Consider the following 19627-nt stretch of genomic DNA (forward strand, 5'->3'; position numbering starts at 1 on the left):
ATTACTTTCATTTATCAGGGCGATACAGTATCCCTGACTCAAATAGATGGTCTGTGAAATTGGTTATGTTCAACAGTAGAACACCAAAGTCTAACTGTGCATACCAACAAGTTTCCAGATATCAGGGGCTGCTTTTCTCTCATTTCTCACAGGTAGACTGTTCTGTATGAGGGTGCTTCAAAATATGCGAAAATGGAAGTAAAATGTAAGCTTATTTTGGTCAAAAAATGGAACTACAGGCATAGTTTTTTCATAATGTGCAGTTTTCATGAATTTGTGAAGACCACATATATGCATGAATTGGAAAATTTTTGCTTCTAAACAAATTTTTCTTTTAATTCCATTTTCTAGATGCCTTTTTTTAACTTTTATTTAGTAAATATAAATTCCAAAGTACAGTTTAGGGATTACAATGGCTTTCCCCCCCAATACTTCCCTCCCACCCACACCCCTTCCATCTCCCACTCCCTCTCCCCTTCCATTCACATCAAGATTCATTTTCAATTATCTTTATATACAGAAGATCAATTTAGTATATATTAGGTAAAGATTTCATCAGTGTGCACCCACACAGAAACACAAAGTGTAAAATACTGTTTCAGCACTAGTTATAGTATTAATTCACATTAGACAACACATTAAGGACAGAGATCCTACATGAGGAGTAAATACACAGTGACTCCTGTTGTTGACTTAACAATTTGACACTCTTGTTTATGGCATCAGTAATCTCCCTAGGCTCTAGTCATGAGTTGCCAAGGCTATGGAATCCTCTTGAGTTCGCTGACTTTGATCTTATTCAGACAAGGTCATAGTCAAAGTGGAAGTTCTTTCCTCCCTTCAGAGAAAGGTACCTCCTTCTTTGATGGCCCGTTCTTTCTACTGGGATCTCATTTGCAGAGATCGTTCAGTTAGATCCTCTTTTTTTTTTGTTTCCATGCCTGCAATACTCTCATGGGCTCTTCAGCCAGATCCAAATGCCTCAAGGGCTGGTTCTGAGGCCAGAGTGCTATTTAGGACATCTGCCATTCGATGAGTCTGCTGTGTATCCCGCTTCCCATGTTGGATCGTTCTCTCCCTTTTTGATTCTATCAGTTAGTATTAGCAGACACTAGTCTTTTTTGTGTGATCCCTTTGACTCTTAGACCTATCAGTGTGATCAACTGTGAACTGAAATTGATCACTTGGACTAGTGAGATGGCATTGGTACATGCCACCTTTGTGGGATTGTATTGGAATCCCCTGGCACATTTCTAACTCCACCATTTGGGGCAAGTCACCTTGAGCCTGTACGAAATTGTACATCTCCTCCCTCTCTTATTCCCACTCTTCTATTTAACAGGGATATTTTAACTGAAAAGTGATCCCTATTAAATACATGCCTTTTTTGAAATGCCCTCATGTATGTCTCTTAGATCAAATTGGTGTATAGTGTTGTTCAAGTCTTATGTTTCCTTCTTGAGTTTGTGTGTATTTGTTCTATTAATAAAAATAAGCTATTGGAATTTCCTAGTATTACTTATTTTTCTCATTAAGTCTACCAACTATTACTTTGTATATTTGGACTCTCTGATGTTGTGAGCATTTATGTTTATAATGGTTACATCTTCCTGGTAAGTTGACCCCTTTGCAATTATAGAACATCATTTATCTCATGACAGTTTCTTTATTAAAGTCCATTTTGTCTCGTATAAATAGGGATGACCCTGCTTTCTTTTGCTTAGATTTCACATGAGATATCTTTACCCATTACCTTATTTTCAACCTATATGTGTCCATTAATTTAAGAATGGGTCTCTTGGCCGGCGCCGGGGCTCACTAGGCTAATTCTCCTACTGTGGCACCGGCAACCCAGGTTCTAGTCCTGGTTGGGGTGCTGGATTCTGTCCCGGTTGCTCCTCTTCCAGTTCAGCTCTCTGCTGTGACCCGGGAAGGCAGTGGAGGATGGCCCCAGTCCTTGGGCCCTGCACCTGCATGGGAGACAAGTAGGAAGCACCTGGCTCCTGAATTCAGATCGGCACAGCGTGCTGGCCATGGCAGCCATTTGGGGGGTTAACCAACGGAAAAAGGAAGACTTTTCTCTCTGTCTCTCTCTCTCTCACTTTCTAACTCTTCCTGACAAAAAAAAAAAAAAATTGGTCTCTTGTAGACAGGATATAGTAGAGTCTTTTAAATCCATTCAACTAATCCATATATTTGATTGGTGAAGATATAAGTCTGCTAGAACTTCCTTAACAAAAATTCCATAGACTTGGTAGCATAAACTACAGAAATGTATTTTCTCAAAGTATTAAAGGCTAGAAGTCCATGGTCAAGGTACCAGGAAATTTTGCTTCTGTTACAGGCTCACATCCTGGCTTATGTATAGCCACCTTTTCCCTGTTCCTCAAATAGCATTTTTTGTGTGCTCATCTGGAGAGAGACCTCTGGTATGCTTTCCTCTTCTCCTAAGGAAAACAATCCTATTGCATTAAGTATCCACCATTATGACTTCATTTAACCTTAATTACCTCCCTAAAATGCATGAATTTACACCTCCCCAAATACATATGAATGGGGAGTCAATTCAGTCTGTAATGGGGAGTTTAATACATTCACATTTAATTAATTATTTTTGTGATGATATGTTTTAATTTTTCATTTTTTCTTTTTATATTTATTTAATTTAAATGATATTTAAGGTATAAAAATTTCATGTATTTAGTGTATACAAATTTAGGAACATAGTGATACTTCTCATTTTACCCACTCTGTTGCCCACACTCTCATCCTTCTTCCTCTTTCCTCTTCTAATCCCTCTCTTAATTTTTAGAATTATCTACTTTCAGTAGTTTATACTCATAAGATCAATCCTATACTAAGTTAAGAGTTAAAAAAATAATATGAAGAAAAAAAAAACACACTGCTCATGGCTGTAAAAAATCACCAAAGCTCAATATGTTAATTTCATTCCTCCATATTACATTTGGTACTGTATTAGTTACTACAAATGAGGGAAAATGTATAGTATTTGTCTTTTGGGGATTGGCTTATTTCACTAAGTATGGTGATTTCCAGTTGCATCCATTTTTTTGTGAAAGGCAGGATTTGGTTCTTTTTTTTTTTTACATCTGGTAGTATTCCATGATGTGTGTGTGTAATTTATCCAGTCATCAGTTGATGGACATCTGAGTTGATTCTATATCTTAGCTACTGTGACTTGAGCTGTGATGAACATGGGGATACAGATTACTTGGTTGTATGCTGATTTCATTTTGTTTGGGTAAATTTCCAGGAGTGGTATTACTGGGCCATATGATAGATCTATTTTCAGATTTCTGAGTTATCTCCAAAACAAAAATGAGGATGATCTCCACACTATCTTCCACAATGACTGTACTAGTTTACATTCCCACCAACAGTCAGTGTTTATTGTCTGTTGATTTCTGCATAGGAACAATTATGACTGGGGTGAGGTGAACCCTCACTGTGGTTTTGAAGTTTCACCTCACTAAGGTTCAAAACTTCACTTTGCATTTTCCTGATGGCTAGTGATTCTGAGCATTTTTTCATGTGTCTGTTAGCCATTTAAATTTTATCTTTTGAAAAATGCCTGCACAGGTCCTTTTCCCATTTCTTAACTGTATTATTTGTTTTGATGTTGTTCAGTTTCTTGAGCTCTTTATAGATTCTGTAGATTAATCATTTGTCGGTTGCATAGTTTGAAAATATTTTCTCCCATTCTGTCAGTTGTCTCTTCCCTTTGCTGACTATTTCTTTGGTAGTGCAGAGGCTTCTCATCATGATGTAATCCCATTTGTCTATTTTTGCTTTCATTGCCTGTGCTTCTAGGGTATTTTCCAAGAAGTCTTTGCCAATGCCAATGTCTTGCAGTTTCCCCAATGTTATTCTCTAGTAATTTGATTGTATCAAATAATAGATTTAGGTCCTTAATCCATTTTGAGTTGATTTTTCTATAAGGTATACAGTAGGGCTCTTATTTCATGTGGTGATTCAAAGTTACCAGTACTATTTGTTGAAGAGATTGTCCTTTCTCCAAGGATTGAATTTAGCACCATTGTCCAATATTAGTTGGTTGTAGATGTGTGTATTGATTTCTGGAGTTTATATTCTGTTCCATTGGTCTACATGTCTATTTTTGTGCCAGTACCAGGCTGTTTTGATTATAACTGCCCTGTAGTATGATTTGAAATCTGGTATTATGATGCCTCCAGCTTTGTTATTGTTGTATAATATTGCTTTAACTATTCAGGGTCTCTTGTCTTTCCATATGAATTTTAGCACTATTATTTCTAGCTCTCAGAAGAATGTCTTTGGTATTTTGATTGGAATTAGATTGAATCTAAATTGCTTTAGGTAGTATGGACATTTTGCTGATATTAATTCTAATACACAACATAGATTATTTTTCCATTTTTTGTGTCTTGCTCTATATGTTTTCTTTAATGTCTTGTGATTTTCATCATGGAGATCTTTCACCTCGTTGTTTAAATGTATTCCAAGGTATTTAATTTCTTCTGTAGCTATCATGAATGGGATTGATCTTAAAAGTTCATTCTCAGCCGTGGCAGTATGTGTGTATTCAAAGGCTATTGATTTTTGTGTGTTGATTTTATATCGTGCCAGTTTAACAGATGCTTTTATGAGTTCCGGTAGTCTCTTAGTGGAATATTCTGGTTCCCCTGTATATAGAATCAGGTCATCTTCAAATAGGGATAATTTGAATTCTTATTTTCCAAGTTATATTCCTTTGATCACTTTTTATGGCCTAATGGCTTTGGCTAAAACTTCCAGGACTATGTTGAATAGCAGTGGTAAAGTGGGCATCCTTATCTTGTTGCAGATCTTACTGGAAATGATTCCAGCTTTTCCCCATTTCAATTAGATACTGACTGTGAGTTTGTCATAAATTGCCTTGATTGTGGTGGGGAATGTTCTTTCTATACCCAATTTGCTTAAGGTTTTTATCCTGAAATGATAATGTATTTTATCAAATGCTTTCTCTGCATCTATTGAGATAATCATCTAGTTTATGTTCTTTAGTTTGTTGATGCATCACATCGATTGATTTGTGAAAGTTGAGCCATCCCTGCATACCACAATAAATGATTGATTTGTGAAAGTTGAGCCATCCCTGCATACCAGTAATAAATCCCACTTGTTACAGGTGAATGATCTTTCTTATGTGTTGTTGGAGTCGATCAACTACTAAATTGTTGTTGATTTCTTTTTTTTTTTTTTTTTTTGACAGGCAGAGTGGACAGTGAGAGAGAGAGACAGAGAGAAAGGTCTTCCTTTTTGCCGTTGGTTCACCCTCCAATGGCCGCCGCGGCCGGCGTGCTGCAGCCGGCGCACCGCGCTGATCCGATGGCAGGAGCCAGGAGCCAGGTGCTTTTCCTGGTCTCCCATGGGGTGCAGGGCCCAAGCACCTGGGCCATCCTCCACTGCACTCCCTGGCCACAGCAGAGGGCTGGCCTGGAAGAGGGGCAACCGGGACAGAATCCGGTGCCCCAACCGGGACAAGAACCCGGTGTGCCGGCGCCGCTAGGCGGAGGATTAGCCTATTGAGCCGCAGCGCCGGCTGTTGTTGATTTCTGCATCTATGTTCTTCAGAGATATTGGTCTATAGTTCTCTTTAAGTGTTATATCTTTTTTCTGATTTAAGAATTAATGTGATGCAGGTTTCATAGAAGGAGTTTGGGTGGATTCCTTCCCTTTCAATAGTTTTCAATACCTTGAGAAGAATTGGAATTAGTTCTTTAAATGTCTGGTAGAATTGAGCAGTGATGCCATTTGGTCCTGGGCTTTGCTTTGTTGGGAGGGTCTTTATTACTGATTTAATCTCTGGCTTGGTCACTGGTCTGTTTAGGTTTTCTGTCATCATGATTCAATTTTGGTAGATTGTATGTGTTCAGGAATCTCTCTATTTCTTCCAGATTTTCCAATTTGAAAGAATATAACTCTTATATTAATTGATGATGCTACTTTTTATATCTGTGGTATCTGTTATTACATTTATGTTTCCTTTTTCATCTGTTATTTTATTAATCTGCATATTCTCTCTTCTTTTTTTGCTGGTTGGGCCAGTAGTGTATTGATTTTGTTTATTTTTTTTAAAAAAAAAACCTTTTTATTTCACTGATATTTTTATTTTCTGTTTCAGTTTTGTTTACTCTAATTTTATTTTATTTTATTTATTTTATTTTTTTTTTTTTTGACAGGCAGAGTGGACAGTGAGAGAGAGAGACAGAGAGAAAGGTCTTCCTTTGCCGTTGGTTCACCCTCCAATGGCTGCCACGGCTGGCACGCTGTGGCCGGCGCACCGCACTGATCCGAAGGCAGGAGCCAGGTGCTTCTCCTGGTCTCCCATGGGGTGCAGGGCTCAAGCACTTGGGCCATCCTCCACTGCACTCCTGGGCCATAGCAGAGAGCTGGCCTGCAAGAGGGGCAACCGGGACAGAATCCGGCGCCCCGACCAGGACTAGAACCTGGAGTGCCGGCGCCGCAAGGGGGAGGATTAGCCTATTGAGCCACGGAGCCGGCTTGTTTACTCTAATTTTAATTCTTTCTTTCCTCCTACTACTTTGGGGTTTGGTTTGTTGTTTTTCTAGATCACTGATATGCATTGAGAGCTCATTTATTTTATGCCTTTCTAATTTCTTGATTTAGGCACCAGTTGCCATCAACTTCCCTCCTAACACTGTTTTTGCTGTGTCCCATAAGTTTTGATAAGTTGTATTGCTTTCATTCTCCAGAATTTTTTTAATATTCATTTTGATTTCTTCTTTGACCCACTGTTCATTCCAGAGAATGTTATTCAGTTTCTATGTGTTTGCATATATTCTAGAGATTCTTAAGTTGTTAATATCCAGCTACATTCCATTGTGGTCAGAAATGATGCATGGTATAATATATATATATGTGTGTGTGTGTGTGTGTGTGTGTTATTCACTTCTTTATCCTTGTTTCTTGAATTTCTGCATTTATTTTTAGCCATTTGTGGGAATACGTGTTGGTTTTCTTCTCTAATGCTTTTAATCTTTGAACCAAGCCTCTGTGGCATATATATATATATATATATATATATATATATATATTTGCAGGTTCATACCCCAAATGGTCACAACAACAAGTTCTGGACCAGGATGAAACTTGAAGCCAGGAACTCCATCTGGCTTTCTCATATGGGTAACAAGGGCTCAAATACTTATCCGTCTTCCACTGTCTTCCCAAGTGCATCAGTAGAAAGTGGAATGGAAAATGAAGTAGCCAGGTCTAGAGCAATCATTCAGGTATGGGATGCCCACATTGCAAGTGGCAATTTAACCTGCTGCACCACAATGCAGGTCCTTACACAAAATATCTTAAAACTATAATGATATAGTTTAAACTGAAAACAATTTAACTTGAATTGAATACAAAAACTCTACTTCTTTACCTCCTCCCTCCACACACTTTTATTTTTATCAATGTCACAAATTACACCACTTAAAATTTGTATTCATTAACATAGTTTTATAATTAGTGTTGATCTGTTTATCTATTAAATGCTATACTTAGATTAACAGTGATTTATGCACCATAATTACAGTATTCTGTGTTGGTCTCTATATTTACCTTCACAAAGAATTTTGTATTTTTGTATGTTTTTTGTTGATGCCTAGAGTCCTCTTGTTTCAACTGTATGACTCCCAATAGCATTTTTTGTTAGGCATCCCTGGTGGTGATAAACTCCCTCAGCTTTTGTTTATCTGAATAGGACTTTTTTTTCTAATTCTTTTTTGAAGGGCAATTTTGTCACAATTAGTGTTCATGGTCAGCAAGATTTTTTTCTTCCAGCAGCGATTTATCATCACACATACTTTTGGCTTGTAAGATTTCTGCTGAGAAATATATTGATAATCCTATGAGAGTTTCTTTGGACATGTTGAGTTACTTTTCTCTTGCTGATTTTAAGATCCTTTCTTTGCATGTTTTTTTGACAGTTTTATTAAAATGCATCACTGTGTAGACCACTTTTTCATTTTTGTTACCCTTGTTTTAGATTGTTGGACTTGGATGTCCATTTTCTTCCTCAGATTTGGGAAGTTTTCAGCTTTTATTTTTTCAAATTCTCTCTCTCTCTCCTCTCTTCCTTCTTCTCTCTTCGAAAACTGCTAATGTGCATATTGTTCCAGTTGATGATATCTTAAGTATCTTGGATTTTGTCCACTTTTATTCACTATTTTTTCTTTTCATTCCACTGACTTGATAATTTCAACTTCTCTTTGAGTTCATTATTTCTTCTGTTTCATCAAAACTACACTTGAACCCCTCTAGTGAAATTTTCAGTTAAGTTATTCGTATTCTTTTGCTACAGGATTTCTGTTTATTTCTTTTTATAGTTACTATCTGATTGCTGATATTCACACATTTTTATGCATCAGTTTCCTGATTTTTTTTTACATTGTGTCTTTTTATTCTGTTATGGCTCATTGAGTTCTTAAATATGATTACTTTGAACTTCTAGTCAAATTAACTCACCAATCTCAATTTATTTAGGCTCAGTCTCTGGAGATTTATTTACTCCTTTGGTTGGGCTATTGTTTTCCTGTTTCTTCATATGCCTTCTCATTTGTTCATGCTGGCATTTGTGCATGAAAAAAAAAGACAGTCTTCTCAGTTTTTATGAACTGTCTTTGAACAAAGGAAGAACTTTACCAATTAACCAGCTAGAGATTCTGGGGAAATCAAAAACCTTCTTTGAGAAAGTATTTTCTCTAGGTTTCTGCATCTAATTTCAGAGCTTCAGAAGCTTTCTGGTTTCATTTTCATGATCTCATCATTTCTTCCTTTCTCTGCTATATATTTGGATGTTTAAAAAGCTAGCAAATCTCTTTGTTTCTAAGTGGACTTCCAGGTATGATAGTTCTCCAACAACACTCTCTATTTGGCAAGATAGAAACTAGTGCTTTGGCAACCCTCTGAAAACTAGGATATTTTAAACACACATTCCATACTTCTCTTTTATTCCCATGGTATAAGTCATGAGTTGAGTGTTTTCTCCCAGTGGCATCAAGTTGTACCACTGATAAAAGTTTATCACAGGGGAAAAGGATAAACCTTTCCAATTGGTTTCAGTTTGGCTATTCTTTGTGTTTTCCTGTGCTACAGAGACATAACTAGTTCCTCAAGTTCTACACGACTTTTTCAGAATTTTTGACTATGTATTATTACTAAATTAGCATTTCTGTTTGGGGAATGAGATTTGAGGCTTCTTATTTCTGCCATTTTGCTCCATCTCCATACTATTTTAGGGATGAACAAATTGGGACTGAGAGATTAGATGAATTTCTCAAAGAAACACAGTGATAAAATTAGAGAACTATGGTATGAATGAAAAATGGCCTGAGTCCCAGCCTGTGTGCTATCATCTATACTCCACATTACAGTGGCAGTCAAGCAGATGATGAAAAACCATGCCATCTGAGGCCATTCAGTACTGAAGCAAAAAACCTGTGGCACTGAGTTGAACAGGAGAAGATTCCTTTCCTACTGGGCATTTAACTTACATAGGCAATAAAGAAAGCATTTTTGAATGGTTACATTAAAACATACTATATATATATATGTATGTATATATATATCTTATTAAATTTGGGAAAAGAATAATCTTTGGCTTAAAAAGTACTTACTTGGGGTTGGTGCTGTGCATATTAGGTTAAGCCTCTGCCTACCCCACCAGCATCCCACATGGGTGCTGTTTCTAGTCCTGGCTGAACCTCTTCTGATCCAGCTCTCTGTTATGGCCTGGAAAAGCAGTATAATATGGCCCAAACGCTGTGATCCTGCATCCAAGTAGACGCAGAAGAGGCTCCTGGTTCCTGGCTTTGGATCAGCGCAGATCTGGCCATTGCAGCCATTTGGGGAGTGAATCAGAAGGAGAAAGAACTTTCTCTCTGTCTTTCCTTTTCTCTGTCTATAACTCTGCCTCTCAAGTAAATAAATAAAATCTTTTAGAAAGCACTTACTTGAGAGGTAGGTGCTTTGTGGCCTAGCTCCATCACAACCTCATCTTATAAGAATATCATGCTTAGTGAAATAAGCCTATCCCCAAAGACAAATATCATATGATTTCCCTGATTTGTGGTGACTAATATATGGAGTTCAAAAAAAGTAATGTACATGAATGAAATTTACATTTTGATTTTAAATATTGCTTATAGCCTGTGTTTATACTCACATGGAATATAAGTTTTCTTATTTACTACTTGTTGAATTCTTTATTTCATGGTGGGTTAAGCTTGTGATTATAAAGAAAATCGAAAGCATGTCATTGTAAAAATTAAAAGAAAGGCTATGGAAGCCTATTGAGTTCGTCGACTTTGATCTCATTTAGACAAGGTCATAGTCAAAGTGGAAGTACTCTCCTCCCTTCAGAGAAAGGTACCTCCTTCTTTGATGGCCCGTTCTTTCTACTGGGATCTCACTTGCAGAGATCTTTCAGTTAGGTCCTTTTTTTTTTTTTTTTTTGCAAGAGTGTCTTGGCTTTCCATGCCTAAAATACTCTCATGGGCTCTTCAGCCAGATCCAAATGCCTCTAGGGCTGATTCTGAGGCCAGAGTGCTGTTTAGGACATCTTCCATTCTATGAATCTGCTGTGTATCCTGCTTCCCATGTAGGATAATTCTCTCCTTTTTAATTCTATCAGATAGTATTAGCAGACACTGGTCTTGTTTACATGATCCCTTTGACTCTTAATCCTATCGGTATGATCAATTGTGAATTTATAGATTCAATGCGATACCAATCAAAATACCAAAGACTTTCTTCTCAGATCTGGAAAAAATGATGCTGAAATTCATATGGAGGCACAGGAAACCTCGAATAGCTAATGCAATCTTATAAAAAAAAAAAAAAGCCGGAGGCATCACAATACCAGATTTCAGGACATACTACAGCGCAGTTGTTATCAAAACAGCATGGTACTGGTACATAAACAGATGGATAGACCAATGGAACAGAATAGAAACACCAGAAATCAATCCAAATATCTACAGCCAATTTATATTTGATCAAAGATCCAAAACCAATCCCTGGAGTAAGGACAGTCTATTCAATAAATGGTGCTGGGAAAATTGGATTTCCACATGCAGAAGCATGAAGCAAGACCCCTACCTTTCACCTTACACAAAAATACACTCAACATGGATTAAAGACCTAAATCTATGACCCGACACCATCAAATTATTAGAAAACATTGGAATAACCCTTCAAGATATAGGCACCTGCAAAGACTTCTTGGAAAATATCCCCAGAAGCACAGGCAGTCAAAGCCAAAATTACATTTGGGATTGCATCAAATTGAGAAGTTTCTGTACTTCAAAGGAAACAGTCAGGAAAGTAAGAGGCAACCAACAGAATGGGAAAAAATATTTGCAAACTATGCAACAGATAAAGGGTTGATAACCAGAATCTACAAAGAAATCAAGAAACTCCACAACATCAAAACAAACAGCCCACTTAAGAGATTGGCCAAGGACCTCAACAGACAGTTTTAAAAAGAGGAAATCCAAATGGCCAACAGGCACATGAAAAAATGTTCAAGATCACTAGCAGTCAGGGAAATGTAAATCAAAACCACAATGAGGTTTCACCTCACCCCGGTTAGAATGGCTCACATGCAGAAATCTACCAACAACAGATGCTGGCGAGGATGTGGGGAAAAAGGGACACTAACCCACTGTTGGTGGGAATGCAAACTGGTCAAGCCACTATGGAAGTCAGTCTGGAGATTCCTCAGAAACCTGAATATAACCCTACCATACAACCCAGCCATCCCACTCCTTGGAATTTACCCAAAGGAAATGAAATTGGCAAACAAACAAGCTGTCTGCACCTTAATGTTTATTGCAGCTCAATTCACAATAGCTAGGATCTGGAATCAACCCAAATGCCCATCAACAGAAGGGCAAATAATGAAATTATGGGACATGTACTCTGTAGAATACTATACAGCAGTAAAAATAAAAATGAAATCCAGTCATTTGCAACAAAATGGAGGAATCTGGAAAACACTTTGCTAACTGAAATAAGCCATTCCCAAAGGGACAGATATCATATGTTCTCCCTGATGGGTGACAACTAACCGAGCACCAAAAAGGAAACCTGTTGAAGTGAAATGGACACTATGAGAAACAGTGACTTGATCAGCCCTTGTCATCACTGTTGATGTACAATTTAATACTTTATCGCTTTTAGTATCTTTTGTTCTACTTAATACTATTGGTTGTATTCTGTAATTAACACACAATTATTCTTAAGTGTTTAAATTTTACTGAAAAGTGATTTCTGTTAAATATAAGAGTGGGAATAAGAGGGAGGAGATGTACAATTTCGGACATGCTCAATCGGACTTGCCCCAAATGGTGGAGTTAGAAATGTGCCAGGGGATTCCAATACAATCCCACAAAGGTGGCATGTACCAATGCCATCTCACTAGGCCAAGTGATCAATTTCAGTTCACAGTTGATCACACTGATAGGTGTAAGAGTCAAATGGATCACACAAACAAGACTAGTGTCTGCTAATACTAACTGATAGAATCAAAAAGGGAGAGAACGATCCATCATGGGAAGCAGGATACACAGCAGACTCATCGAATGGCAGATGTCCTAAACAGCACTCTGGCCTCAGAACCAGCCCTTGAGGCATTTGGATCTGGCTGAAGAGCCCATGAGAGTATTTTAGGCATGGAAAGCCAAGACACTGGCAAAAAAAAGAGGACCTAACTGAAAGATCTCTGCAAGTAAGATCCCAGTAGAAAGAACGGACCATCAAAGAAGGAAGTACCTTTCTCTGAAGGGAGGAGAGAACTTCCACTTTGACTATGACCTTGTCTAAATGAGATTGAAGTTGGCGAACTCAAAAGGCTTCCATAGCCCTGGCAACTCATGACTAGAGCCTAGGGAGATTTCTGACACCATAAACAAGAGTGTCAAATTGTTAAGTCAACAACAGGAGTCACTGTGTACTTACTCCTCATGTAGGATCTCTGTCCTTAATGTGTTGTTCAATGTGAATTAATGCTATAACTTGTTCTGAAACAGTATTTTACACTTTGTGTTTCTGTGTGGGTGCAAACTTTTGAAATCTTTACTTAATATATACTAAATTGATCTTCTGTATATAAAGATAATTGAAAATGAATCTTGATGTGAATGGAATGGGAGAGGGAGCGGGAGATGGGATGGTTGCGGGTGGGAGGGAAGTTATGGGGGGGATGCCATTGTAATCCATAAACTGTGCTTTGGAAATTTATATTTACTAAAAAAAAGTTTTACAAAAGTAAAAAAAAGAAAGATAGGAAAAGAAGAAGGAATGAGGGTGGGAGTGAGGAGCAAGGTACTGTATAGTGGAACTATCATGCTTTTAAAATTGTATATGTGAAATATTTATCCCATTTATATATTAAAAGCTAAAGTTGTAAAAATGGTAAACTTTGGTTTAAAAAGCAGTTAATTGAGATGTGCTTTGCGGCCTAATTCTATCACTACCTCACCTATACTCAGAGCTATTTACATGGCCAGGAAGATATGGATCAGGATTTCAATCTATGACTTCTTCTCTAATGACTTTTACAAGACAGAAGCCATGTGTTTCAGCTTTAAACTCTTACATCATACCATAGCATGGGGCCAGGCAATAAAATCTTTGTTAGAAAAACATGTAGATAGTCCAAAGTTGGAAACAATCATCATAGATCTTTGGTGGCCTAGCTCTTGAAGTATTTTTATGGCTGTAATGGTGTTAGGAGCATAGGGATAGTGGAGTTCTCAGAACTGTTGGAGTAGAACAAATTCTATGAGAAAAGAAGAAAGCAGGGAGGAAGAATACCTAAGTCTGTAACAGGGGCATGTGAAGAAAGCTAGGAATTATTACAAGTTCGTTCGTTCCTTCCTTCTTTCTCTCTCTCTCTCTCTCTCTCTCTCTCTTTCCTCTTTCTTTCCTTCTTTCTAGTCATAACTTCCCTGTTAATCACTACAGAGAAATAGAATATATATTCGGGTTAACATTTTACAAAAAAATGTGGCAAATACGTTTACAAAATATTCTCACAGTCACAACTGCTTAGCTATATTAACTTCCTTATTAAAGGATGCTCTCAATGTATTTTTTCCAGTTGGTTTTCAAAATTTCTCAGTATTTTCAGCACAAATAATATTGGAATATTGATAGGAATCAAAATAAATAATGATACATTTGGAATTCCATCAATTGAATGGATCAAACAGGACATCATTACTGAGCCACAATCAGTTTTTATATCCCAATTCCCTCACTCAATAGCAATGGTATCTTCAATGCTCAGCTTCACTGAACTTCAGTTGTACTCAGCTGCAGAATGAGCATAACACCAGCCTTCCACAGCTGTTGTTAAGCATTAAATGAAAATAACTTGCCTGAAAGTACTTCATAACTGTAATTTACTGGGTACTTTGGTTATAATTATTTTCATCTTTAATATTTTCTTCCTGCTCTCATTTGAAAGCATGTATACATTTCACAGCTATGATTGCTGTAAATGCAAGTTCATAGCTTGCCTCTTGTTCTTATCACAGCTTGCTTGCCTGTTGCTATATCACTACTATTATCATTTTTGAAGGTTTCATGCTATCTTAAATATTTGTGTCAAAATGCTTCAAATGATTACCCTGGTGTTGGGTAGTGCAACTTTGCTACATGGATGACAACAATGAGAATCTTCTAATGATTTGTAATTTTTGGAACATTAACAGGAAACTTTAAACTCAATGTCTACAAGGCCAAAGAAGTTCTTATGAGAACGCAAATGGCCAAACTCAGGCTTGCTTCCAGTAAGGCTTTCATGAGCCAGGGCAGTTTTGCCACAAAGACAGTGCCTCAGGACTGATAAACTGTGTTGTGAACTCGTGCAAAGACAGAAAACAAAGACAGAATGGAGCCTGGGAAGTGATTTTTCAACACAACTTTGGGAATTGCTATGTATATTTCTGGGAGCATGTATTCAGAGACTGGGATAGATGTAAACAGAACTTTCAAGCACCACAAACCAAAATTTTTACTCAAAGAGATTACAGTTCAAAACTATATAATTGAATGTGGAAACAAATTGCAAATCTGCTTGGGCTGGCAGTCACAAGGAACCTGGAGATGGACTCAGCACCATCAGATGTCTTGCCAGGAGCAAAGCCTGGAAAAGGGCAGAATTGGAGGAGTGTGAAAAGTGAAGAGGCTATAGCCAAGTACCCCTCTATGTAAAGGAGAGTCTAGGAGAGCAGAAGCAGGGAGGTTAAGTAACAGGAATTAGAATCTAACCAAACAGAAAACAACTTTCAAGATGTTGCTTCCATAGGAGAGATCATATGGAGTGCAGAGAAATGTCCTTTTTTTTATAAGCAAGAAAACCAGATGGTGGCTGGCTTTAGGAACAGAAAGTTGGTGCAGAGGACATAGCTGGTGATCACCTTATACATCTAGACAGAATCCACACTCCCCTTCTCTGTAATGCAAGCAAGAAGTAATGGGAGTAGATGCAATCGGGGTGTTGCCTTGCTGCTTAAAATATTTCAAAAGATCTTAAGTCCCTCTTTTCTCTTAGGATAGAGTCTGACTCCACGATATGACTTAGAAAGCCATGACCATTCTGACTCCTGTCAACCTCATCAGCCCCAATCTTCCTATCCCTGGTGTTCTGACTCAGAGTTCCTCTCAGGTTCTTGAATGCCACGTACTCTCTTCCTCTTTCAAACTTTGTTACATGCTGTTCCTTCATCTTACAAGCTTCTCCCTTCCCACATTCTTCACATAGATAATCCATACTCATTATTCAGGTCTCAAGTTAAATGTCACTTTCCATTGAAATACAGATTTACCTTCTTCTTGGCATCCTGTGCATGTTTTATAGTGACACTGGCCACCTTTGACATTATTTACTTTGCTGTCTCCTTCATAATCTCTAACTTCAAATAAGGCAGGGACCACATTTGTCTTTCCCATCATTGACTCCCTAGTGCTTGGCATAGAGAAAATACTTGATAAATATTTTCAGCAAAATAATTTTAAAATGCAAGCAAAAAAGCCAATTCATTCTAGTGTATTCACTTCTTACAGAGTCTGTGATGTCTGGAAAGCTTTGCTCTAAAAATAGTGAAGAAGACAGGCACAGTTCTCACCCTCTTTGAATCTTGTTTAGTGAGTACATGGGCGTATACATAAAGAATGTGGGGGACAGGCATTTGACGTAGCAGTTAAGATGTTGGTTAAGAGATCTACATTCCATTTGATCATCTGGACTCAATATCTAGCTACAGCTCTTGATTCCAGCTTCCTGCTAATGCAGACCCTAGTAGGCAGTGGTGATGACTCAAGTGATTATGTTGATTATGTTCTTGCCATGCACAAGGGAAACCCTGACTTAGTGTCCAGGTTTTGGCTTCGGCCTAGCCCAGTCCCAGCTGCAGCAGGCATTTGGTGGTCAACTGACACATAGGAGCATGCTCCCTCTTGCTCTCGCTCTCACTGTTACTCATGAATAAATAAACAAACAAACAAACAACTTTTCTTTTAAAAAAAGGATTCTGGTATAAGTGTCTCTGAGAAATTCAGTGGGCTTGTGTGGATGAGATGATTGCTCAAGCTGATGAGTAAAAAAGGGTGAGATTCTATGAAGAATATAGTATTGAAGTGGGGCTTGGGTATCTAATGATGCTTCAGTAAGCAAAGAAGGAGGATAAAGTATTTTTCTGATAATAGAGTAGATAGAACAAAGTCATGGAACCAAGAAAGAATGTAAGATGTTCCAGGAAAAGCAAGTAGGCTTGTTGTAGTCAACTATTTGCTACCACAATGAAATAAACTGAGATAGGCTACTTAGAAAGTAAAGAGAGGTTTATTTAGCTCAGAGTTGTGGCGATTCAAAGTTCAATGGCATGGTACAGTGTTTGGCACTGGTGATGGTGCCCTAGTAGATGGCAAAAAGTGGGGGATGTTGCAGAGGAAGTACAACATGGAGAGCCAGGAAACAAAGAGAAAGACTGGGCCCAAACTCAGGTTTTTATAACCAACCTTCTCTCAAGGATATGCCTCCAAAGATCTAAGGACTTCCCACTGGATATACATCCGTTTAGTTCCACTACCTCCCAACAGTGCCACCTGGGACAAAGCTTTTAAAATGTGGGTTTTTGAGAGACACCCAAGTTAATACCAAAACCACAGTAAAGCTAGATAGCCACTTTCAGAGATATATAATTATGCTTTGAGATAAGGCTATAAGAAAGGTGGTAGACAGATTACAGAAGGCTGTGTTTGCCAAGGAAATAGACTTTAGTTCCTTGTTAATGGGAGATATCTATATCTATATATCTATATATAATCTATCTATAGATATATAAAGATATGTATCAAATGAAATGTGTTTTGGTTGATAAATGAAGTGCCATGGGACAAGAACCTAGATGATCGAGAATCTTCAATCTGTAGCACCAAGACTAAGGACAAAAGTTCTAAGGAAAACCTGCATTTCATGGCATATAATATGAAGAAGTATTAGATACATGTTTATCAAAATACAGAGGAAGTAGAAAGGATGCTAGCTGAATCCTGGAGTATTCAAATGAGAGGAATAAGTCTGGGGCCAGACCCAGGACACGCATTTACCTGACAAAGACAAACCAGCAATATAGACTAAGAAAAAAAAAAAAAACAGCAATATACTTGAAGAACTAAAACTGTACCAACAATATAGGCTAAGAGGGTCTAGTGGAAGGGACTGAGGACAAAAACATAGGTTAGGATTCCAATGCAGTATCTCCTTCTGACTTTCTGTGAAATCTTCAGACAGTCTCTTCTCTCAGTCTCCGTTTTCCCTGATAAGCTATTTTCTTTTCTTTCTTTATTTTTGTTTCATTTGAAAAGCAGAGAGATAGAGACAGAGACAGACACAGACACAGAGAATTCTTCGATCTCTGGGTTCACTTCCCAAATGTCTGCAATAGATGGGCCAGGGCCAGTCCAAATTAAAGAGCCCAAAACTCAATCTGGGCTCCTGTGTGGGTGACAGAAACCCATATATTTGAACCATCATCTGCTGTCTTCCAGGATGTTCATTAGCAGGAAGCTGGAATCAGGAGCAGAGTTCAGACCCGAACACAGACACTCTAATATGGGTTGTGGGCACCCCAAGTGGTAACTTGACTGCTGAACCAAATGCCTTCCCCAGATAATAAGCTATTTTAATTTTAACATATGATTTGATGCAAATCTTGAGGTATACATTTGAATTCCCTGACCCACCTCCTCAAGACAGCTGCCAGCTTTTTTGCAAATAAAAAATGTCCTTCCCTTAGACACTTTACTTACATTTGTTAGAAAACTGCTTTAAGAAATACACGCGGCCAGCGCCGCGGCTCAATAGGCTAATCCTCCGCCTGCAGTGCCGGCACACCGGGTTCTAGTCCTGGTTGCCCCTCTTCCAGGCCAGCCCTCTGCTGTGGCCCGGGAGTGCAGTGGAGGATGGCCCAGGTGCTTGGGCTCTGCACCCATGGGAGACCAGGATAAGCACCTGGCTCCTGGCTTTGGATCAGCACGGTGTGCCAGCCGCAGCACACAGGCCACGGCAGCCATTGGAGGGTGAACCAACGGCAAAGGAAGACCTTTCTCTCTGTCTCTCTCTCTCACTGTCCACTCTGCCTATCAAAATAATAATAATAATAATAAAGAAATACACGCATCTTTTCTGTCTACTAAGTGAAGGGTATCCCTGGGATGATATAGTATACAACCTACACAACTATCTGGCAACACTAGGTCCATGTCAGGAAACATGGGTTGGGAAGTCCATCAGTGTGGCGTAGTGAAGTATCTCTTATGGATTTAGGAGTAATTCCAAGGAAAGTAGCCTTTGATAAGAGAAAAATACATGTGAAGAACCTGTCATAAGCAAGACAACAATAGAATCAGAACAGAGTGATGGTGGAAGTCCTGCAGCTATCTACTCTCCATCAGTCAAGTAAAACTTTTTGAAGTTAACTCTAGCCAGAGACTACAGTTGGAAGTGGGGTGAGGGATATGTGTATGGGTTGAATAGCCCAGTTTTTAGGTGTGGTAGAAAAAAGGTTGCCTTTTTGTAATGGTTCTCTTGTAGATGATGACAACTATTGGAGCATGTCATCTGAAGCAATACTTTCTCAAAGTCATTTCAAAAGGGTTTGACATTATAGAGACTACTTCAGACCCTACAGACAAGACCCAGGGAGTAACAGTGGACTTGGCACAGAAATCTCTTGAATATTTTAAAGGTACTTGTGTTTATTCTTCCACAACTGAAACCCTCATAGCACATGATGAGTGCATTTCTCTTGGACTGACTTATTTACTGGCAACTAAACATGAAATTAGCTGGTCCCTAAAGGCAATTTTGTCCTTCTCTGCATGGTGTTTTAATAAATCATCCCAATCAAGGTCTGTAAGCACTGGGGGAAGGTACCACATTTGCTTTTCATATTCTCACATTCTGCATGAACAATCTTTTACCATTTAGGGCCTGTGATGATCCCTTGAGACTGTCTGCATGATCCTGTGATTTCTAGTTTCTTGGGGACTGGTCTTG

This window comes from Oryctolagus cuniculus, chromosome X (genome assembly GCF_964237555.1).
Source record: "Oryctolagus cuniculus chromosome X, mOryCun1.1, whole genome shotgun sequence".
Taxonomy (NCBI): Eukaryota; Metazoa; Chordata; class Mammalia; order Lagomorpha; family Leporidae; genus Oryctolagus; species Oryctolagus cuniculus.